The sequence below is a fragment of the Pteropus alecto genome, unplaced genomic scaffold, assembly GCF_000325575.1.
Source record: "Pteropus alecto unplaced genomic scaffold, ASM32557v1 scaffold57, whole genome shotgun sequence".
NCBI lineage: Eukaryota > Metazoa > Chordata > Mammalia > Chiroptera > Pteropodidae > Pteropus > Pteropus alecto.
The window spans coordinates 8,394,775-8,419,697 of NW_006442508.1; the positions used below are offsets into that span (position 1 = coordinate 8,394,775).

The 24,923-nt window shown below is 34.9% G+C and overlaps 1 protein-coding gene and 1 non-coding gene across 3 annotated transcripts in view; one reads left to right on the forward strand and one right to left on the reverse strand.

Annotated features, from left to right (window-relative positions):
- Positions 1-24,923, reverse strand: part of SCFD2 (sec1 family domain containing 2) — a 352,474-nt gene that overhangs the window by 254,835 nt on the left and 72,716 nt on the right. The window lies entirely within an intron of this gene.
- LOC112471637 lies at positions 324-442 on the forward strand. Its single transcript, XR_003043356.1, has one exon. It is a non-coding gene; the product is annotated as a 5S ribosomal RNA (ribosomal RNA).

Genomic DNA, 24,923 nt, shown 5'->3' on the forward strand with positions numbered 1-24,923 from the left:
ACTTTAAACTGTACATACCTCCGACCTAAGAAACCTAGATATTTATATGAAGGAAATAATCACTAATATGCACAAATATATAAACTGCAACCTTGTTTATAAGGATGAAAAACTAAACATAATATAGTAACGCTAACAACAAGAATTGTTACTAAATTACAGTGCCTTTACAACACTGTGAATACTGTGATCTCATAAAAGATATTTAATGCCATGAATGAAGAAAACAAATGATAGAACAGCATTATTGTATGATTCCATTGTCATTAAAAAACTCTAACAATGTGTGTATGTGTATGTTTTCATATACATAAAAATGATCTGACTACGGCCATGCCACCCTGAACAAGCCCGATCCTGTCTGATCTCGGAAGCTAAGCAGGGTCGGGCCTGGTTAGTACTTGGATGGGAAACCACCTAGGAAAACCAGGTGCTGTAGGCGTAAAAAATAAAAAATAAAGGACTGTAAACTGACAAGATCCTTGCAATCTGTGAGGTCAACCAAGGGTTGCCTTGCCTAAAAAAAAAAAAAAGATCTGAAAGGAAATATACCTAACAAATACTAACATTATCTTAGATAATGAAATTACAGGTGTCTTTAGAAAGCTACATGTTCTAAATTTTTTATGATAAATATATTTTTGTAATTAAGAAAATAATAAAAATTATCTTTTCCAAAATAAAAAAAAATAACCATTAGGAGATAGTCCTGCCCCATCATTCAGAGACCTTGGATATTAGAATACATCTTCAATGGAATCTACACTGTACTCCTCAGAAGAGGCATACGATAATGATCATCAGCCCACAAGTTCTATGGGTATATAAGCAGCTCAAGTAGTTTAATGGAAAGTTCAAATCAAAGCAACTCAAGGAAACATCATACGCTTTAACTTGCACTTTTTAAAAACTAATGAGAATATAGATCCAATTAAAGAGTCTTAATTTCGTCTAGTAAAATAAATTAAATAATTGCTTAAATTTGCATCCATTATCTATCCCAGGTAGAGTGGTCACTTGTTTTATCCTGCCCAGCACCCACTGCCCCTTCTCTGGTTAAGAGCACCCAGTTTTCCTTTGGGGAACTACTTCTCACATTTTGGCTCATATGGTGACACTGATCTCATTTCCTAACTTCAGGAACTGGCAGACAACCCAGGAATGGTCATGCAATATATGCATTCCCCTAGACAGAATGAGTACTCAGCATGGCCTGTCAGGTCCATCTGGGGCAAGAATCATCAGACTTGAAACTTTTCTTTAAGCTCCTGGAAAAGAAGCACATTCTTTTTCTCTTGTTCAATCGCAGTTGACATTCAATATTGTTTTATGTTAGTTTCAGGTGTACAGCACAGTGGTTAGGCACTTATATAATTTACAAAAAGTCTCCCCCCCTCAATTAATCTAGTACGCACTTGGCATTGAACATAGTAATCACAATATTATTGACTATATTCTTTATGCTGTACTTTACCTCCCCTTGACTATTTGTAACAACCTAACAACCAATGTGTACTTCTTAATCCCCTCACCTTTTTCACCAATTCCCCTACCCATCCGGCAACCATCAGTTTATTGTTTCCATGAGTCTGTTTCTGTTTTATTCACTCTTTTATTTTGTTCTTTAGATTCCACATATAAATGAGATCATATGGCATTTGTCTTTCTCCGTTTAACCTATTTTACTTATCATACAAATCATACGATTTCATTCTTTTTTATGGCCAAGGCATAATCTCTTCCAAATCCATCCATGTTGTCACAAATCATACGATTTCATTCTTTTTTATGGCCAAGTAATGTTTTGTTGTATACACATTCTTTTTTCCCTAGTTCCATGTCAAGAAAATATAAGCCTATTGCTGCTGGGGACATCTTTGCCATCATTTAGAAAGAGTCTACATAAAAATGAAACTAATAAAGAAGGGAGTAGAACCAAGAAACAGAGATAAACAGACTCCTAAGAAACTATGGATCCAACCATGTCTGAAGCCATTCATCACCATTTGATTTGGACTTCTGTCACATGAAACCAAAAGGAGGCAAGAAATACGGGGAAAGGGAGGTTAGATCATTGTGTCCTTCCTCTCCAATTGATATACCTGTCTTAGTCAACTGGGGCCACTTTCACAAAATACCGTAAAGTAGGCGGATATAGCAGGTTATATCTGTAAACTCTTTCAGAAGTTGAAACCAGAGAGTTGTTATAAATATTTTTGAAACCAGAGTTGCTATAAAAATGCCCCTGACATTATAGAAATTAAGACATATAAAATTATTTAAGAACCAAAATATTATCACAGAAAACAATTCTGATAACCAAAAAGTATAAGGTGTGCATTTACATTGCTTTAGACCTAGAATAATATTAGATATAAAAGTTGAACAATATTTGTTAGCATAAAAATTAAGTTTGAAAATATTCATAAATGATTTTTCCTAGATATATCAAACACAATCATGGCTAGTGGCCTCTTAACAGAATTAGTAGGTGGCACTATCATAGAATATAATAAAGAAATATTTTGCAAACCCAAGAAGATTTTTCTATATGAAAATCAGAAAATATCGATTAGAAAGGGGTTTTTGGGAAGCAACAAGGTCTCACATCTACTGCCTGTGACCAACCATGTCCCAAGAGCGCAACGTTCATGGTCTCCTTTCCAGTTGAGACCCCCCGCCCCTGGGGTGTTGATAGTGGATGGAAAGATGAGCTCAGTCCCTACAGTGGCCTCAGCCTTGCTGCCCCTAAGTGCCTAAACAGAGAACAGTAATATTTACATCAGGAGTCCCAAGCTGCAGGCCCTGAGAGTAAAATGTTTTGTTTAGCAAGAAGGGTGTTTGAAAATTAGGACATTTCCCATAAAAAATTCAAACTTCCAACTTCTTTTAAAAATATGAAAGTTCAAGAAGCACTGAGGCTGAAGTGCTAAATAAAAAGAGGATCTAAAGAGTCATTTCCTTGAGACTGGGCATCCGCTCTTAGGGACACTGGTGTCTGTGCAATTCCCTATTGTCTTCCACTTGCCTATATTGCCTGCCTGGCACCTGATAAGTTTGAAAGCCCTGCTCCACATAGTCCAACACACTTCCTTATTGCTTTTAAGCATTAACCCTAGATTAAATCCTGCTGCAGACAGAATAACATGAACTCAAGGTGAGAGCACTGAATTGTTGCCCTTTACCACTAACTGTGACTGCATGCAAGTGACTCTCCTCTCTCTTCTGGTCTGAAATGGGGATGATCATTCCTTCCCCGTCTTCTTCAGAGTTGCTGTGACGAGTAAAAGGGATAGGGGATGTCAAAGTGCTCTACAGAGAAGGGGTGTCACCATCTAGTAAACAGGATAGCACATTTAAAAAATATTATAAAACAATAACATCTTATATAAATATTTAAGGATAATACACTGAGAAAGCTTGATTTTCTATTCATGGTTAATGGTACAAAAGAAATTATTAAGCCTAAGACTACATACTTAGGAAATGCAAAGAAAAAAACATTATATATATATATATATAAAACGATCTCCTAATTTTGAAAACGTGCAAGCATAAATAATATCTAACTTGTCAGACTGCTAAACTTAGAAATGACTAAATTTCCTGAGAACTAAAGATAAGCTTAAGGTCAAATAAGTTCAGTCAAATAACGTTTTCAGGAATAATTCATATGACCAAAAATCTATCTAGGAATGATGATGTAAAAAATGAGTGCAGAGTCTGCAAAGGAAACTAAGACAAATGCTGATATTAAAAAGTATGTAATGAGCTGGGATACCTACTTCCTCCAAAGAGAACATAGCAGAATTTCATAAGTGGTTAACCAGCTTTAAGATTCCAGACAGTCAAGGTTGCTGTGATTATCTGCTACAGAGAAACAGACCTACAGAGTACAAGTAGATTCCGGTAATGGTATCAAAATGCAAAGATAATCTAGAAGTCCTTGAGGTATCATGTCACTACATCCATCACTTAAATCTATGGACCTCAGTATTTGGGATTGAAAATTAATCAAAATCATCCACAGGTCATTGGTCAAGTTTATTTAGTCACCAAGAAAGCTGGCCTAATCAACCAAACATTATGAAAAATGTCTTCTCTGGAAACCTTCACCTTACCAACAAAGGAAACTTTTGAAATTAAACAAAACCAAGAATAGTAACTTATATCCTGCATTCTGCTTAATTTTTCAGATCCCTGCTTAAGGAAGAAAAAGAAAATACAATGAAAGGATATTTTTCCTTCTCTTTTTTTTTTTAAGTAGAACCTTGTGTATTCTTTTGTTTCTGTTGTTTAAAAAAAATTTTGTTCTTATCAAAGTAAAACATGAACATAAGATTCAATTCAAATAGTACAGAAGGATTCATAATGAAAAGCAACAGTCTCATGCCTCACCCCTCCCCATACCCACTCTTACTCCTCAAAGGAAATCACTTCCGGTTGATTTGGGGTTTGGTTAATTCCTGGGGTTTGGCTGATTTCTGGGGATCACCATCACATCATAAAATAATGTGCTATAATAACACCACTTCTTTTATAAATCACTTTTTTACATTATCTATTGACTTCCTATTATGATAGATTAGAATTTAGCTCACTTGCATCCCTACCCCACACTCCCATGCGTACAACTGCACACATATGGACACCAACTAGTTATATCACAACTTTGGTTTTTCTATTACTTCTTCATTTTAAATGCCATAAACACAATAGTTACACCTTTGTTTTTTCATCCATCAGTGACAGACCATACCTCTTACCTCACAGGTAAACATACTAACAAGAACAGGGTTTATTCCTTCTCTCTTCTTCTTCCTCTCACTACTACCACTACGTTAGCTTATACTTTCAGAATTTTCTCTTTTGGTCAACATTTACTCCAGTTATGTAAAGAAGAAATTCACTATTATCTATCACAACCGCATTAGAGCCTATAATTATATGTTAACACCTTACTTTTGAAGACTGACTACTATTATGAAAATCTATTTTAATAATATATACATTCTGCTCTTCACATTAGAGAAGGACATAAGTCAAATTTCTCAAAGAACAAAATTTTACTCAACTAATGAAGTAGTAGTGGTAAGAGATTAAGACTCCTGCTGCCTTCAACTTTACATTTAAAACTAGAGTACAGTTCTACCATCAGAAAATATTACAGATTTAGGATAACTTAATTGTTTGGAAGGACAGATCACAGACTAGCTGTAGATTAACAAGAGTCATCTTTTATCTTAATCTTTCTGTACAGAGTTCCAGGGTCCCTTTACCAAAGAGTTCTTTTAATCACTACCTGACAACCTCTGTCACAAGTCTCCCTGTATCCCTTCTGCCTCCATCCCAGTTAACAACATAAAAGTTTATTATCATGCTTAAGGCCACTCATCTGAGCATCATGGCTATACATACAGATATAGCTGCTGATAAAAAAAAGTCCATGGATCTAAATTGGACAGGATTTGGAATTAACAGGATTATAAATTAGAGATGAGATATGAAAACCCCAAGTGTCGTTTGGCACAGGAAAAAATCAATGTGTATCACATAGTAGTTAAGCAAGTTAAAAGCATAGCTCTAGAGTAAGAATACCTGGTTTGAATGACCCGCTCTGCTACCACCAGACGTGAGCATGTGACCTAAGCCTTTGTACCCTGGGTTCTTCATTTAAGAAATTGAGCTGTTATAAAGGTGAAAAATAATGATATATGTAGGCATTTAGCATGCTGTGTGGTGTATAATAAGAGCTTAACAAATGAAGATTATTAAAATTATTATCGCAATTACGATGTTATTGGCCAGAGAGCCTTGACTGCACTATTTTTTTACATTGGACCTAATTATATCTTCCACTTCTGCATACCTGGAAGTTAAATGAATGTCTTTCTTTTTCAGAAATTTGCCTTTACCTCTAATTGCAGTCACTGCTAATAGGCTTGGTGGGCAAATCCCCAAGCTGGCCCTCCTGAGCTGAGCTCCCTGAGAGATTAACCCCCATACTCTTGCAGGTCCTGGTTTCATGCTATATCCTTCAAATGCTTTCACCATGTCACTTTTCCAGTCAGCCCTGATTTTTTAAGGTGCATTTATTAACCTTACATTTGGAACTAGCTAAGAATGCTAAGAACAATTGTGCTATCTTCCAGAAAGACTGAAGAAATCCTAAGAAAGACTGATTCAGTACAGTACTAACTGGATTGCAATGAAAGTCCATCAAATAGTAGCTACTGCTAACAAGTAAAGGAAAAAGATAACTTGGTCTTAGTGCCTAGTTAAACTATTTGGGGCAAAGAAAAGTACATTTCTATGGCAATTTTCAAGATATTAAAAATGAGATAAAAACAAATGAGAAGCATAAAGAAATTTAGCTCATGGACCTAAAATCACCATATGTGAAATATCCAATAAATGTCTACTCTAATCTCAAATGGTAATCTTCCCTTGCAGCCTTTCTCATGTTATTGAACCAAATAGTTCAAGCTTCATCCGTGTTCTATTATAATCCTAAAGACAACTTGATATCTAGGATAGTGCTTATATTAAAAAAAAAAAAAAATCATTGTAAATCAGGAGGTGATATAAATTGATGTCCGGATTCCCCTCACCCCTTGATTTTATATGCTTAAATTGTCTTTTTTGAAAAAATCCTGAAATGACAAATTTCTCCTTTGGCACCGAGTTTTTTGCTCCACTTTTGATGCCAACATAGTCTCATCATGAAAATAAATTAAAAGTAGGTGGTCTGGTTAGTCTTCACAATGCTACATTTTAATCAGGCAAAGCAGTGAAAAAGATGATTGTCGAATTGCTGGCGTATCTTCAAACAACAGTGCAAGCTGTCCATTTTACTCACAATGAAAAGGCTCTTCAAGAGATTTTGATAAAGGTTTCCCTCCTACTTGCAGTCCACATTTGTAATGTTTATATAAGTGGGGGATATAAATCTTTCTCCAATGAACCCTATGGTTTTTAAAGCAGACTTCTTGTTATAAACTGCCTGTTTCCGTTTTGCCTGCCTAAGCAAGCCAGGCAAAGCCCATTCGCGAGAGACTGGAACTAATTTAATGTGCTCCAGGTTTAAGCCCCCAGCCTCTGTGCCTTTACAGGGAGATTTTACACAGTGGATTACTGCTGACTTTAACAATGATTCATACGATAAGTGGCTTTTGATTTGTTTTTTAATGTCAGAAAATATTCACTGGCAAAAGAAATGTCATCAAAATCATTTTGCTAAAGCAATATCCATAAAGATTGGGGGAAAAAAAGTTCAACTTAAAAAAAAAGGCAGTCTAATTCTTATTCATGCCAAAGGCCTGTTCACATGAATTTGTAGTTTTACTCAATGCAAAAAAATACAAAGTTGTTTACAGACAGAATTAAGACTGGATGAACTCCAAGATATGATTAGTTGAACTGATATACTTTGCCACAAGACTTGTTCCTATTATTAAAAATACCAAAGCCACAACAGAGATTGACAAAACCATCATTTTTTGCCCAGCCTCAAAGATACTCTGCGCGCTTTTTACAAAGATGTAAAATTCCTTGAAACCAACACTAATTAAAACAAAAACACATTCACAAAGCTCTGAGTAAGATCCATCTTTTCAAAGTATGTCAGGGGAGGAAAGTTTCCTCTGTTTAACTCAAAGGAAAAGAGCGGCTAAGACATTAATTCAAAAAACAAAACAAAACAAAACAAAACTGAGAAACAAAAGTATATGTCATACTATTATTCTAGATTTCTGCATTTCAGGGGGCTGAACCAGAATATGCCTTTAAAATGCCAAATGTAATAAGATATACTTGTCCCAGTCATCTGTTAGCTTTGCCTATTTTTTTATGTTCCTTTGAAAGGGCCAAGTAAAATCTTACATTAGGGGGCAGTATTGTAACATCATGCTCACTCTTGAAACATTCAAGGCCTGACCAAAAGAAGAAAAAGGACCATTATTTTTTTTTAATCTTGTTTTATTATTAGTTTCAAGTATACAATACATGGGTTAGACATTTATATAGTTTATGATACAGCCCCCTCAATTGCTCTTTCTCTCCTCTGGCTCTCCACCTATCCATTACATTACTTTTCATTAAGATTAAAGCATGTTGGCATAATTATCCTAATTTATTTAAAAATACTAGTTTTTTTTTTTTACCTTGATGTCCAACTTGCTTTTTAACTACCTACCTACAATATTAAGATATCTTAAATGGTACAAAAAACAACTGCTTTTTATAAAATATCTACTCAAATATCTGAGACATGCTGATTGCTACTTAGCAGTGGAAGAACTATTTATTGAATGTCATATTTCAAAAGCATGAACACTTCAATATCCAGATGTTCTGTGTTATAAATAAAATATCACATCAGCAGATGGTAGAAAAAAAAAAGAATGAATATTTCATCTTGGTTTAAAATGAGATGAAGAGCTGGTTTGTAAACACAAGTCAAGGTGACCCATGCTAATTGATGTTTATATAAATACATATATATATATGATAAGAAAATATTTATGAGTACAAGAATGTATTCGTTTTTCCAGAAATAAACTTTTTCTTTCCATTTGCCTAGGATGGCTATTGGCTGGCCCTCTAGGAAACATGAAAACTGAAACTGTTTGTAGTAAATGCTTGGCTTCCAATGACTTATAATGCTTTGGGAGTTTGTAGAGAAAAAAAAAAAAAAAGCAAATTCTTAGCCAGATCTGAAAAATAAAACCTATAGATACATAATGGGATTTTTTTTTTAACCCAAACATAATAGAAATCCATATGGCTTTCTCTAAATTCTGTAAATTTGAGTGGTTGAAACTTTTATATAATACTCGAAAGCCTTAAGTCATTAAACAAAACAATAACTAATTACATGACTGTAAAAGAATCAAGCCTCATAGAGTAACAAATGTTTATGCTTATCTTTGTCTTTAATTTCAACTCAACGGTTTGTTTGCTTGCTTGTTGTAAGAGTATGGGTGTTATAGATTAAACAAGGATTTTCTTTTCCAATCTAATAATTCTTCTGAAAAAGTCAATAGTAAAACTATTCCTTTACAGATATATGAGCTAATATTTTTAAATGTACAAAAAGAGACGCTAAAAAAAGCCAAAGCATTGTTGAGACATCACAAGAAGCCAATTAGAATTCAATCATGTTTAAATGTTGCAAATTTTAAATTTCATTACTTTGAGTTTTGTTATAGTTTACTTTTTGTCTACCTCTCCATTTGTTTAAGATGCTTTAAAGTTAGAGATGCTTTAAAGTTAAGATGCTTTAAAGTTCGGTTTTATGTTGTGTGAGTGAGTAAATGAGTGTGTGTGTGTGCGTGTGCACGTGTGATCCTACAAGACTATACCATGTATGCATCTTGGAGAATGTAGTCTGCCCTGATGCCTTTTCATCAGGGTCTTCTCGATTGTTGTCATAGTTTCCTTTTTCAAGACCTAACAGAAAAACTAGACCTATAATTACCACCAAATTTCCCTCAAATTGAGCTAAACAATGCACATTTGCATTGTCAGTTGGGACATAATTCTTCATAATTATTATACAAAAGAGCCCAGAGACAGTTGCAACAAAGTAATTGGCTAATGAAAGAGCACCAGGTATGCATTTCCTTGAAACATCTGTTTGAAACTCTGGGTCATTTGAAGAGTATGTAAAATGGTCGATCTTCTAATTAGTTTCTCACTAGCCAAAATAGCTCTGCCAAAGTTGTTTTAACTATTACGCAGGGGCCAAGGTTCTTCTGTAGCAAAGATGCTGTAGGCATTCAGTTCTTCCAAAAGCAAGCATTATTTCACCTCTAAATGCTGGCATTTGTGACGGATGGGGGCAGCATTTATCTTTTAATAATAACATATCTTTTCTTATTATTTAAGATATTTCTCTGTCACCTGCAGTCAAAGAGCATCCTTACAAACCACATAAATGTTTACTTACTTTCCTGCCTCCCTTCCTTGTTTACATACCTGATGAATGAGTAAGAGGCTGACCCAGAAATAACCCGGTATGAGCTTTAGGTCCTGAAGTATAATAGGAAATATATTTGTTCTTTGTCTCAGGTCCCTGGTTCAGAGTTCCTAAACCCCTTGGAATTTCTTGAGCGATGAGTGTTTTTATTATTCACAACAAGCCCTTTTTGATGATCACACCTTAGTTTATGCTAAAGAGGTAGCTTAGGGCGGGGTCCCTAGGTAGCCTCAGGATGGGAATGGTCATCAGAAAGACCAAGTGATTAAAGGGTTGGAACTTTCTACCCCATTCACAGTCCTATATATAGAGAAAGTGGGGGCTGAAGACTGAACTCTATAGAAACTCTTGAACAAGGAGATCTGATAGACTTCCAGACTAGTGAATACATTAACTTACTGGGAGGGTGATGCATCAGAGATGGAAGCTCCATGTCCCATCAACCCCCAAACTTTGCCCTATTCTCCTCTTCCACTTGGCTGTTCTTGAGTTGTATCCTTTATAAAAAACTGGTAAATGTAAATAGAGTGTTTTCCTGAGTTCTTTAAGCCATTCTAGCAAATCATTGAACTTGAGAAGTAGGTCATGGAAACCTCTGATTTACAGCTGGTCAGTCAGAAGTACTGGTGGCCCAGAACTTGCAACTGGTATCTGAAGTGAGGGCAGTCTTATGGGACTGAGCCCCTTTAACTTGGGAAATCTAACACTAACTCTAGTACATAGTGTCAGAATTTAATTGAATTACTGGATACTCACTTTGTGTGTAAAGAACTGGAGAACTGATTAGTGTGAGAAAACATCCTCGGTTATATTTCCAGAATATGTATGGATGGGTTAAATCTCTCATATGACCAATGACAGGATTTCTAAGTGTATTATCAATTTGGGCTGCCATAACAAAATACCATAGACTGGATTGCTTAAACAACAGAAATTTATTTTCTCACAGTTCTGAAGGCTGGAAGTCCATCAAAGTGCCAGCATTAATGGGTTTTGGTGAGGGCTCTCTTTCTGGCTTGTAGATGGTCACCTTCTCACTGTATTCTCACATGGCAGAGAGAAAGAGAGCAAACTCTCTGGTGTCTGTACTTATAAGGACACTAATCCCATCCTGAGGGTCCCACCCTCCTAACCTCATCTAAACCTAATTATCTCACAAAAACCCTCTCTCTAAATATCATCACATTGAGAGTAAGAGGGCTTCAACATATGAATTTTGGAGGGAACACAATTCAGTCCATAGCTCTGAAATTGTTGGCCAAAATCAGAAATACAGCTTGTAGTCATGTAATAATACTTCTTTCTATGAGTGGATGACTACTCTGCATCTGGACACTCCAAACTAGAATATAAGAAACTGAGTCAACTCCAGAGTCACTGTAATAGAGGTTTATCCTAACTCCTATCTAAGCAACTTTTCCTGCTCCTCTTCCCACACTTCCACCTCCAAACTCACCGTTAACAAAAAACTTACTGTAGGATGTAAGAAATATTATGAATGTGACTGTCTGAAAATGTTGAACTGTTAAGATGGATTACAAATGAAAAAAATTACTACAGCATCCTGATATAATCAGATTTGGAAGCAAAATAAGCGTTGTAACTAATAATGGTTTTTTCTCTACTTAAGGTGAAAGCTATAATCGGTTTCTGGAAAAAAGTTGGGACTTTTTGTTTGGAAAGTCAGGAGCTAGGATAAGCACTCTGCTAATAACTGAAAGAAGTTTTCTTCCATGAAGTAGAGTCTCTGGTTTTAGCAAAAAGTGTTCAGATCAAATCCTATATATTTAATGTTGAAGTATAAATGTAGATAAAAGTATATTGTTTTAAGGGCATAAATTTAATCTGTGTAACTTCTAATAGACTCAATCTCATCACACACACACACACACACACACACACACACACACTCAATGAATTCAGTTCAGTCATTCACCTCTATGCATCAGAAACATATAAATCCATCTCGGAATCAAAAATTAAAAATTTTAGCAAAATCTGAGTATTTGCTGGAAAATACAGTTAATATTATCATTTACAAAAAATAGGAATATAGATCTTAAAAAGAGAAAGTATGGTCAAATATTCTCTTTAGTTTGTATTTGACTCTAGTGAGATCAGGGAGGTATAATTGAAGATTTATAAGTAAAATTTTCAATTTTAGAAAGATCAAAATATTCACAGTTAGGATAGAAGATTAAACATATACATCTAAATATGCTACCTCCCAAAACCCTAGTAAAATTACCAAAAAAAAAAAGAAAATAGAAAAATATTTGTTTTTTAATAAATAAACTCACAAGTAGAAAGAAAACTAGAGAGGAAATAACAGCAACAAAATTTTGGAAGCTTGAAAGTCAAAGTATACGTGTTAAAGGACTTGAGAGAACTAAGAAAGCCAAATCCTAACCAGTGGAAGGGCTTAAAAGGAAACCTATTTATACCACAGAGTTCATAAGAGGCTCAAGAAATGGCAACAAGAGGCTCCTCAGAAGTTGGCGGGGAACTGACATACATTAATAATAACTGGGATGAAATTGAGAAACACTTCACATCACTTGGCAAGAGGCTCCCCTTACCTTGGCAGCACCAGGTTTATTCTCTGGACAAAGTAAAACAAAGAATTTTGGTCTAGGGATTACCTGGTAAAGATATGAGAATTAAATGAACCTATATAAAAAGCCGGATGCTGACACTACCCACCTGCTGTGGTCTCAATGTTTGTGTCCCCATACCCCAAATTCATATGTTGAAATCTTAACCTCCAAAGATACAGGAAGGGGGGCCTTTGGGTGTTGCTTAAGTCATAAGAGTGTAGCCCTCATGAATGGAATTAGTGCTCCAGAGAGATCCCTAGCCCTTTTCACTATATGAAGAATGAAGATACAGCGAGAAGCCACTGGCTATGAACCAGGAAGAGGGCCTTTACCAGAATGTAACATTGCTGGCACCTTGATCTTGAACTTCCCAGCCTCCAGGAGTGTGAGAATTAAATTTCTGTTTGTTTATAAGTTACTCAGCCTGTGGCATTTTGATATAGCAGTTTGAATGGACTAAGACATCACCGTTTCTTCAACATGGCTCTCAGAAAATATATCCAGACCTCTTCTATTCCATGCAGAAAATTAAAAGGGTACTCTTTGGGGGAAATACTTCTAGCTCAAAAGAAAACACCTAATGCTGATTCTGATGGTTTAACATCAAACATTATCTGATCACCTATAGTAAACATCAAATCCACAAGCCTATCATAATAGGTAGGTTTATCCAATCAGCTTTTTAGACATCTACTCTTAATCCTTACACAGGGGTCCCCAACCCTGGGACCGCAGGCTGGTACCAGTCCGTGGTCAGTTAGGAAGCAGGCCGCACCTCAGGTGGTGAACAGCAGGCGAGTGAGCAAAGCTTCATCTGTATTTGCAGCTGCTCCCCAGTGCTAGCATCACCACCTCAGCTCCACCTCAGATCATCGGGCATTAGATTCTCATAGGAGCATTAATCCCTCATGCCAAAAAGATTGAAGACTGCTGCCTTACAACCAGCATTACCCAACATCCGAAGAAAGCTTCTAACATAGAAGATGGAGTAGATATTGTATAGTAGATATCTATCATAGATATTGTATCCATTAAACAAGAACAAAATGCTATTTAAAAAATAATATACAGAGTACATACGTGCACACATACAAACACCAAGAACCCTCGAAATTAAGAATGTGATAGCAAAAATAAAAAACTCAATAAAAAGCTTAGCAGACAAAGTTGAAAATACTTCCCAGAAGAAGAGCAAAAAAAGAAAACAATCAAAAGAAATGGAAAACAGGAATGAAAGATTGAAAAATTAGAAGAACAATTAATGGTTAATTCTTCTCTGAATATAAAAATGTACACTTAACTGTTACTTCCTCCATCAAAAATAATTTATAATGAACATAATTTCACTATATGGCCTTTGCTTCGTTCATTTTGGATACATGCCCTTACTATGTACTCAACTAATAAGCTTTCAGGGAATGTCTACTATTGTCAGACACTGTGTTAAGACTAGGAAAAAGATAAGATGTGGTCTCTGACCTTGACAAACTACACACCAAGGAAGTAACAGACCAGTGTTCATAGACTGTTTTGCAAGTGACTTTAAAATCTACTCCATTTTTTAAAAAATACAAAATTGGAAATAGCTGATGATGCATTTTGACTGTAGTTTATGCACACACAAAAATGGGGAATTCCAATCAGTGACGCTTACTCAAAGAAAAGACCAGCACTACAGTATAAGATTCTCTTTTTTAAGCTGCTTTTTAAAATTAACCAATCATCTTCTGGCACTGATCACTGTGTATAAGACTTGAACTATAGTTTTAATTTCAGAAAGTAGGTTCACTCATTCTCAATTAACTCTTGTTGTTTTTTAATATGTTGAGTTGAACCCTTTCATGATAGCACTGAGTAGATTCTACTTGAATCTAATGCTTAAGATTCTCCTCTCCAAACTGTAAGCAGCTAGAACAGGTGGGTGGGGGTGGGGAAAACACCAAGCTAAAGTAATGATACTAAGAGGCTGCATGGGAGGTTGTCACAAGGGTATGACTGGAAAGATTTGTTTAGGCCAATAGTTCTCAAACTGTGGTCAGGGGGCCCTGGGGAACCTTTACAGGGGATCTACAAGGTCAAAATTATTTTCATAATAATACTAAGACTTTTTTCACTCTCATTCTCTGAGGAGCACACAGTGAAGTTTTCCAGAAGCTATGAAACATGCGATATGACAACAGATTGAATGCAGAGCAGATAGGAGAATCCAGCTGTCTTCTATTAAGCCAGACATTTTAAAGGATTTGCAAAATGCAAAGCAATGCCCTTCTTTCTACTAAATATTTGTTTTGAAAAATATAGCTATTTTCCATGAAAAGTATATTGTTTATATTAACATGCAATGGATTATTGTTATTTTCAGTGAATTAATAAGGTGTTTTTAATTTCTTAGTTTTATTTTCTAAGATGGTTAACATCAATAGATATAACCTTCATAAACAAAAGCTCTTCAGAGTCTATAATAATGGTCAAGAATGTAAAGATATGACCCAAAAATTTTGAGATCCACTGATTTAAACTATACACTAAAAGATTAAAAATGCCAAGTAAGGAGCCTGAATTTTAGGCTTAACAAGGCTATTTTCTACTTTCTAGTTTACTTCACCTTAATTTTCCTTCCCTTCTTCGGTTGCCATATAATATTAGATGGGTGGTATCCTAGCAAGTTAAGTTCCCTCCTGTTGAATTTTAAATTACTCAGGCATGGCATTTCTGTTCCTTTCTGCTGAGAAAAATAAACTCCAGAGCTTAACAGAATTCCCTATTGGGAAAAGGGAAAACGTTCTCCTCCTCTCTAAAGCAAATGCTCCTTCCCTCCCCCAAAGTTGGTAAAGTTAACTACACATTATAGCTTAAAAAGGACCAGGACGAAATGTGGGAATTATGTTTAGGTTGGCGTCTTCAGTGCACCTAAGTTGACATGACCATGATGAAACACTGTCAGCAAGTATTTGCCCATCTTACTTCCCAAATCAACAATAAACAGAGTCCAGGACAGGCAGGAGAGAGTATCAAAATCAAAAGAAAGAAAAAAGGTATTTGCATATGAACAGAGAACAGTACAATCAAGTATTAAAGAGATGGTGAATGAGTGATTGTTTGTGTCTGCGTGTGTGTGTGTGTGTGTGTGTGTGTGTGTGTTAGGGTGGAGGGGGAAGAGGTAAGGAATTATGGACAAATGATTAATATTCATTAAGGTACAATGAGAACTATTCATATTAGACATGGAATTTTAGGTGTTTTTATACAATTGCTACATGGGATCATTTGTTCTTTTGAAATGATGGCAGTTTTTAAAAGGAAACCAATTGAACCATTCAAATTCTGCTTCCAAAGTCAACCTTAAAGCATTTGCAATGATGATATCAATAATTTTTAAACCAGCACATTCTGCTCTATCTTATTTACAAATATAGTGGATTTTTACAGCCAAAGAAAATATTCAGCTTGTATGTCTCAGTACAGCTGTTCCAATTATTAAAATATTGAAATGCTTCTGTAATAATGATAAATGAAGGGTGTATAAACACATATGGTACACATAAATACTTTCTAGCAATGATGATTATACTAGAATTATTCCATGGGCTTAGAGCAAAAAGCACTGCCTTTTTAAAATATTTATTGTCTAACAACAAACCAATTGCATATAGGATTTTAGACATAATTATAAAGACAGAACTCAAGATCACTATCTTTTTAAATTTTATTGCTGCAGGTGTACGGAAAAAAATTCCTCTTGGAGATGCACAGTGCCAAAACAAAAACCTTCTTTGAAATAGAATAACAAAACGCCTCTGACTTAATTCATTTCTCTTCAGGGACCTGACTTTTGATACAAAGAGGCAGGGAGGTGCAAAATCAAAACCAGAGTAAATGAGACCTCCAAAGCCTACCTGGCTTCAGTCAGGCTCTATAAAAAATCTCCTTTGTTCAACTCTTAAGTGTTTATACACAAAAACTTCACCCCAGTTTCATCTAAAAGAATATTCAAGAATTAGATGTACAAGCAAATAACATAACACGTAAGAGTACTGACAGAATTCTGCTTCAAAGAGTTCTTAAAATTTTTACATTCATCCAACTAATAATGCCATATGTATTTTCTCAATGCTCAACATAATTTTAAGACATACTAAGATCAAAATACCAAATAATAATGATTACTACCATCACCACCAGAGCCTATGTATACTTTAAAATCTGCCCCCTACCCTCATCATCACACCTCTCTGAACTCATCCTCCCTGACACTCACACCGAAGCAGAGGCCTCCTACCTGCCTCGGGGGGTTTTGAACTTCCTGCTGCCCCTGCCTAGAACAATCTCTCCCTAGATGGCCGCATGGCTCAATTCCTCTCTTCATTCAGGTCTCCACTCAACTGTCACTTCTTCAGAATTACCCAACCCTAACCACGAGGTATATGATAGCTTCCCCAACTCCCATGGCTTATTAAGTCCATGAACCAAGTTTATTTTTCATCATAGTACTTAACACCAATAGTAATACTCGTATTACTTAACCTGTATCCCATTTAGAAAAAAAAAAAAGCAGCTCGCTGCCAGTGTTCATTTAACATCACGTGTAGGAATGCTACGTTTCTCAGATTTGATATTTTCAGCGATCAAGAATTGCTATATTTTGTAGATAGAAATACCACTACTAAAAACTTCTAGAATCCTTTAAATAGAATGATGTCATTTGTTTCCAAAGACTATTTATATACTGTAGTGTTGAGAAAATAATAATAAAAGTGAGATATTTCATGGCAAACTTGGGGGTAAGATTAGGACTGTAATCCATGAGTTATCTTAGGATAAATACTACAGCCACGAGGGCTGCCACCAAGTCTTCTCAAGGCAAACGGGAAAAGGGTTAAGAGCCAGTAAAGCAAAGGCACCAATCAATGTAACTGATGCTATAGGCAACCAGATGAGCTTAAGGTCATTATTGTACGTGCTTTCTATATTTGTTTACTGTCTGTTTCCTTAAGTAGAACATATATTCTGTCAGGGAAGGGAATCTGTATGTTCACTGCTCCGGTCCTACCACATGCAACATGACTATTAGTCACATAGTAGGCACTCAATAATTATTTATTGAAATAAGTAATTGAGAACTTTATGTTTGTTTATGTGTTAATATAGTCTAACAATTTACCAGAAATGCAAAAAATATGCTTATATGTAATATTGCCAGGTATTGAGTTATTCAAAGATCATATAAATTATACACACATGCACAATTTTACAACATTAGATACAAGAAAATTTTACAATTTTACAGCATTAGATACAAGAAAACGTTAATATAACTAACCATAACTCAACATCTTTGATGATTCAGAGGTCAATTACAAGGCTTCACTTACATAACAAAAGTCCCAAAGACTCCATCCAGTTCTGACTGGTTCTACTATTGAGGGTCGAGGGGAGGCAAATCTAAGAAAAATAAATATGCCTTACTGAAATAAAAAATTTGAAACTCTAATTTAAATTACATGCAGGGATATTTAAAATGCTATCTTCTCTTTGCTTTCAAAAAGTGAAACAAATTTCCCATGCAGGAAGTGGTAGAAATGAATCTCAGCTGTATAATGATGTTTTTTAATCACAGAAAAGAACTAGTATTGATCAAGCACTGGAAAATAAGGAGGTAACAGTAGTACTAGTAACAGCAGTAACTGAAATGGTCAAATCTATCTTCCGAGCATCCATGACTTGGCAGGCACTGTGTCTAATGCAGTGTATACATTATTTCTAATGCCCAGAACCACCCGAAAGCTACCCCAATTACACGAATGATGAGAAGGGGGCTTAAAAAGATCAAACAACTCTCTTGGAGACTTGAGAGCAAGGTAATATTGATCATTATAGAATCTCCTCACGGAAAGAAGAAAAGAAAATATTATCACTATTTGATCGATAAAGAAACTACAAGAAAGGATTTAAATACTGAAGGTCAGGTTTCTTGACTCCCATTCACAGGAGTCTATCTATTGAGACTAAATTATCCAGTACATTCTTAATTTCGCCAAGATCTTGCTTCATAACAAAAATTGTAAATTAAATTAAAACCCCACTGAATCCAAATCTTATAAATTAAAAAAATCTTGCTAGTAACTATTTATTTTTGACAACACCACCACAGTTAGAATGTTTATGCCTTCCATCTGTAACTCCTTCTCCACTGGTGATTTAGAATATAAATTCCCATCTAATCGATATTGTCTAGATTTTGGATACAATTTTAAGAATATGATTGTATTAATTGCTTGCTTACTTTTTTACTTATAATATGAACTTCAAGTTAAGACTATTATACTAGAAAAGAAAATTTAAGTTGAGATTAAAATGGCATTGCCAGGACACAAATTAGGAGAAGGGAGAACAAGATTAATATTGCTGGAAAATGGGGATTGGTAGCTGAGGAATAGAGAAAACCCAGCAGCTCTGCTGGGGCTGGTGGTATTTCCAGTCCTAGAATACTACCAACACCATGGAAGGCTATGAGAAGAGGCAGCAGAGGAACAAAACAAAAAAAAAACTATGTTTAGCAACACATGGGACTGATTCTGTTCATGACGTCTCTTTGTTCCTGGTACCTGACATTACTTTGAAAGAGTCAAATTTCAGTATCGCCAAGTTTCTTGACCACATTGTTTTCCCATTAAGCTTATTACTAAAACAGCTTTTCACAACATCAGTTAACACTTTGGAAATCTGTTCCTATATAACCATCTTATCTGGATTATGTCTTTTCCCCCCATTTTGTTTCTTTAACACAAGAAAAACAGTACAAATTTTAATCATGTTCTAAAACAGCAAGAGAAGCAGCAATGACTCAATGAGCTAAGAAGAGAATAAAAATCTTGGTGTTGAAACGCAGAATCTTGATTATGTCACCAACACAGTATTACACATTTATGTTCTCCAACATTCTCCTCAAAGCTTTGATAAAAAAAAATTATTTTTAAATGACTGCAAAGCATACCAATGAGTAGCTGCCAAAAAGGTTAATTGTCATTTTTATCCATGAACAGTGGATATCTGTCTATGATAAATTTTTAAAATATTAAGTGATAAACATTTGCTAATATCTTGAACTTACTTTTTTATTTGAAGTTTTTATTTGGTTCAATAATTTATTGAGATAACTACTTTAATGACAGTTCTGGAGGAAAAAAAAGACTTGGAATTTCAACACAAATTAAATTCATTAAAATTAGGAGAGCTTTTCCAAATAGCATTTTTTTTCCTCTATAATATTGATTCCAAATGACTTGCTTGGTACGATAAGTCAGTACTAGTTCTGGTTACTATATTTAATCATGATTTCAGAGATATGTCAAAACATCAAAGGGATATCATCGCAAGTACAATAATATGCTGGAAGAAAAGAACTGGTTCCAAAAAGCTTAAAGCCCTAATTTGTATTGTGTCTTATTTAATTATTGTTATCTTTGAAAGGTAATACAATTTCAGCTTTGTGCATTTAATTTTGGACCCAGATATTTGTAGACATGGGCAGTAGCAGACTCTACAGAAATGTATTTGTAGTACCTCAAAGGAAATTTTGTTTTTTCTCCCCAAAAGTGCATGTACTGGTGACCAGATGTGGAGGCCATATGGCACATGAACAAGAGAGCCTCGGGACAATAGGCATGAAGCTAACAAGCCCAACGGGCAGGAACAGCCACTCTGAAATGATGGACAAATGTTTAGTTCTGTTGACTTTCTGGAAAAAAAAGAAGTGTGTGTGTGTGTGTGTGTGTGTGTGTGTGTGTGTGTGTGTGTGTGTGTAGATAGTTGATTTATGGATATATATATATAAATCACTTTATTTTCAAACCTAGAAATACAGCTTGGCCAGTTATTTTCTCCAACTCTTTATTGTTTTGGCTGAAAAGGAAATTTATCCATGTGCAGTTTATTACTTGGTCCGAATTCTGTCCTTTTCACATACAATTCATGTTGAAGTTAAAAGAAAGAAAATTGAATAAGGAACAGATAGTAAGACTGCTTTAACTTGCAAACAGATAAATTTTTTTTTGCTATAACTCCCAAAGAACTATTACGGCTAATCAGTCACTAAGACTGTTTCTAAATTATCTCTTGAATTTAATCCTTCCCTCCCCAAGCCTCAGCTCTTTCTCCACAAATGTGCATCTTACACTCAAACTCTGCCGTGCTAAAAGATCCTGCAGCATGCATACACTCTCTGAATTCTGTCTTTGAATATGCAGCTCTCACTACTTTGAGTGCCTTTCCCATCCTTCCCTAACTGGTAAATTCCCTTTTATCCTTTAAAACATAGTTTAAGTATCAACTACTCATGAAATCTTGTTTGGCTTGTTCAGACAAAATTATGTCTTTTTTAAATGCCTTTTTAATGAACCACTCCAAATAAACCCACCAATACATTTCTATTCTAAGGAGAAAGGAATAAAGATAATACTGATGGCAGCTGACACTTATAGAGGGCTCTATTTATGCCAGATACAATGTTAAGTACTTTATGCAAATTATCTCATGGAAGGTTATATACTTAATATATAAATTTGTACTCTTACAAATGTACAAAAGATAATACATTTGCATTAGAGACTTTACAGAAACAAGAAAATAAAAATCACTCAATCCAACTGAGGTAAACTAAAGATAGTTGGTCACAAATTCTTTTGTTCTTCTCCCCTTGAGAAGGGAGTCTAATGTTTTCCCCTCGATTCTGGGCTGGTCAATAGACGTGATATTCTGGGACTTCAGAAGCTACGTTATAAGAATAAGAGGTCTTGCAGCTTCCACCAGTTCCCCCGAGCCTCCCCATAAGACGTCTGAGACTACCCTGAGACTGCCATGCTGAAGAGGCCATGGGTAGGCACTGCGAATGAGCCCATCCTTCCAGTTATTCCCTGAAGCCTTCTTGGATCCTCTAGATTTGCTCCTCTACCAGCTGAATACCACCAAGTCACCAACTAGCTACCATGTGGAGCTGAAGAATTGCTCAGCTGAGTTCAGCTTGAATCCTGCCATACAAAATTATGAGCTATAATAAAAATGCTTGCTTTAGGCCAGTAAATTTTATGGTAATTTGCTGTGTAGCAATAGATAATTGGAAAACTCACTACTCATTAAAAACTATGGTAATCATTTTCATATATTTTTCTATTATTTCTTCTAATTTTGTCTATGTACTTAATTAACCTCCCTCTACTTTTTTCTTTCCTTTTTTGTTATTTGACAGAGGTGGGTTCATACTATACGTGCAGTTTTGTTTTTCATATCCATATGTGTAACCTCTTTTTCCATTAATATTAACACTATTAACATTTCCTCACCTCACTAAAAATATTTATTAATAACTTAATTTTTAATTACTACGTTCTGCATTCCATCATTCTCCTATTGTGGAACACCTATGTTACTTCTAATTTTTCGTTACTATAAATAAAATTGTAATGAACATCTTTCAAAGTAAATCATACCAGCATCTCTGATTATGTCCTTAAGATTAATCACTAGAAGTGAAATTACCAGGAAAGATATAAGCTTTTTCAAGGGTCTCATCATATGTTGCCAAAGTGCTTTGACAAATTCACTCTCCCAATAGTACTGATTCTTGATGACCATACCATTGAGCTCTACCAAACATGAAATTATTATTTGTTAATCTTTGCTAATTTGAAGTGGTAAATTTCTTCACAGTGTATTTTGACTTTACATTTTTTATTACTAGGAAAATTGGACATTTTTTTCATATGGTATTGGCCACTGTTATTTCTTCATCTGTAAAATGGCTAGCTACATTTTTTTTTTACCTTTTTTTTCTGTTGAACAATTATGTTTTTCTCATCTATATGAATGGATTTTTTACATGACATGTATATCGATTTTTGTCTTTATGACAATACTTTTTCTATTTTGTTCGCCTTTTAAAAGGGGTTTTGATTCATTAATAGCCAATATAAAATGTTAAAAGGTAATAATGATGACTAAATTTATTGTGTTTTCTATGTGATTGGCAAAGGACAAGTAATTTATGTAAATTTTTGTATTCTGAAGACAATGAGTTTGCTGTTATTGTTAAACCCACCAATTTATAGATGAGAAAACTGAGGCTTAATAAGATAAAGAATTTCCCACAAGATCACTTAGTAAGGTTAGGGGCAAAATTCAGATCCAGGACCATCTGATTTTAAAGTCTTTTCCCTTAACCACTAACCTATAGTTTCCATAGCTGGTGAATTCCCCCTTTTGTGATTAATTCCATTGCTTTTATGTTTGTAATGTTCTTCCCTATTCCATGACAAACTATATGCTTACCAGTATTTTATAGTAGCTTTCTTTTGGTTTGGGTTTTTAATTTACCCGTTTAAAAGAGCAATAATCACTCCCTACCAATTGTTCTTGTCCATTTATTAAATAGTCTTCCTTTTCTCACTGCTTTGTGGCACTGCCTTTATTAAATACACTAAACTCATTAAATTACTAAAATATCTGTTTCTGAACTATTTTGCAACAGTACTACATTATTAGTAATTATTGTTTATGAGAAAGGTGGTGGTTATTGCTAAATTAAAAGGGTAAATAGAAAAACCAAAACTAAAAAAATACTAAAAATATTGATAAATATTATTGATATAATTGGTATAATGAAATATACCAATATAAATTTTTAAATAAAGAGATTTTTTAAAAAGTTCATTAATGAACTATTAAGCAAATAGTTCATTAAGTTGATTATACCGCCCCCTCAAAACTACCAATAAAATTTGTCTGTGTGCACAATGTTTAGAAAGAAAACCAAGATTTTATCTAGAAAGAAAATCTATAGACATAACAAGGATTTGCTGTAGAAGGGATTCTTCAAAGATGATTGCTAAACTTAACTCCCAACTATGAGAATCTACAGTTGGTACACCCAAACAGGGCTGAGATTTCTGAAGTAAATACAAACAATACAAAGTCTTTGCAAGAACTCAAAAACTATGTTTGTTATCTGGGTCAAACCTCACTGCACTAGAACATCCAGCCTTTGGAGCTCACACCAGGGAGCCTAAACCTTCTATCCCTACATGTATTACTCATCATTCATATGTGGCTGAAAAGTGATAAATAAAATGAGTCTGATGTACTAAAGGGACTTGCTCCTTGAAAAAATTCCAAGGAGTATTATTTATTCATAAAGCAAAATCAAACAAACTTTCTAAAAAAAAAAAAAAACACAAAAATTATGAGCCTAAATTTATATTTCCTGATAAACTGATGTATAGAAGATTTTCTTATAAATAGGCAGAGCTGTACTCTCCATACTAGATATGTAGCTTGACAATGACATTAACTTAACTTCTTTTTTTCAAACAAGCTTTTCAAGGTAGTGTAGTATAATTATTGAGAACACAGATTTTGTGGTCAGGCAGAGCCAGGATAGAACCCAGGCTCCACCGCTTATATGTAACCTTAGGCAGACATTTAACTTCTCTAAGTTTCTGTCTCCTCATCTGTACAACAGTTCCCAGAATTCTAAGGTTTGAATATGACAGTGCATGCAAAGCACTTCAGCCTGGTTCCTGGCACTTAGCAAGAGCTTAATGGTAGTGGATGAAGTGGTAGTGAGGGTCTATTAATTACCTTACAACTTCAGTATAAATATCTTGTAAAAACATCAGAAAGATTTCACAAAGTGAAAGGAGAAACTGGGAGTGGTTTGGCAAAAGAAAGATGACAAGTGTTTGGGGCAAGATTTGTCCATTTGACAAGATTAGACCAAGTCGTAGGTATGATCAGTTGCACTCTCCTCCTCTATGACCCTTTCACAATGAAAAGGGAAATTTTAAGTCAAATTAGTGTTCTGAAAGCAGGTTTGGCTATGACCCATGATCCTCTCACCTATGCATAAAAACATAAACATACGTAGTCACTTAATTTTCTGTTGCTTCAACCATAAATTACCTCTCTTATACAAGATTTTTGTTTGTTTCTTGTTTTTTTGTTGTTTGTTTTTGTTTATTTATGGTGACATTGGTTAATGAAATCCAGCAGGTTTCAGGTATATATTTAACGGTAAGGCAAATATATATATATATATATATTTACATTATGTGTTCATCTACCATAGTTAGATTTCTTTCTGTCACCACATATTTGACCCCTTTTACCCCATCTACCTCCCTCTTCTCACCTCCCCCCTACCCTCTGGTAACCACTAGTCTATAGTCCATGTCCATGAGTCTCTGTTTGTCCTGTTCATTTGTTGCTTTTAGGTTTATATCCCACATATAAGTGATATCATGTGATTTTCAACTTTTTTCTTACACAGGTTTGGTGAGGATTAAGATAAGACCAGA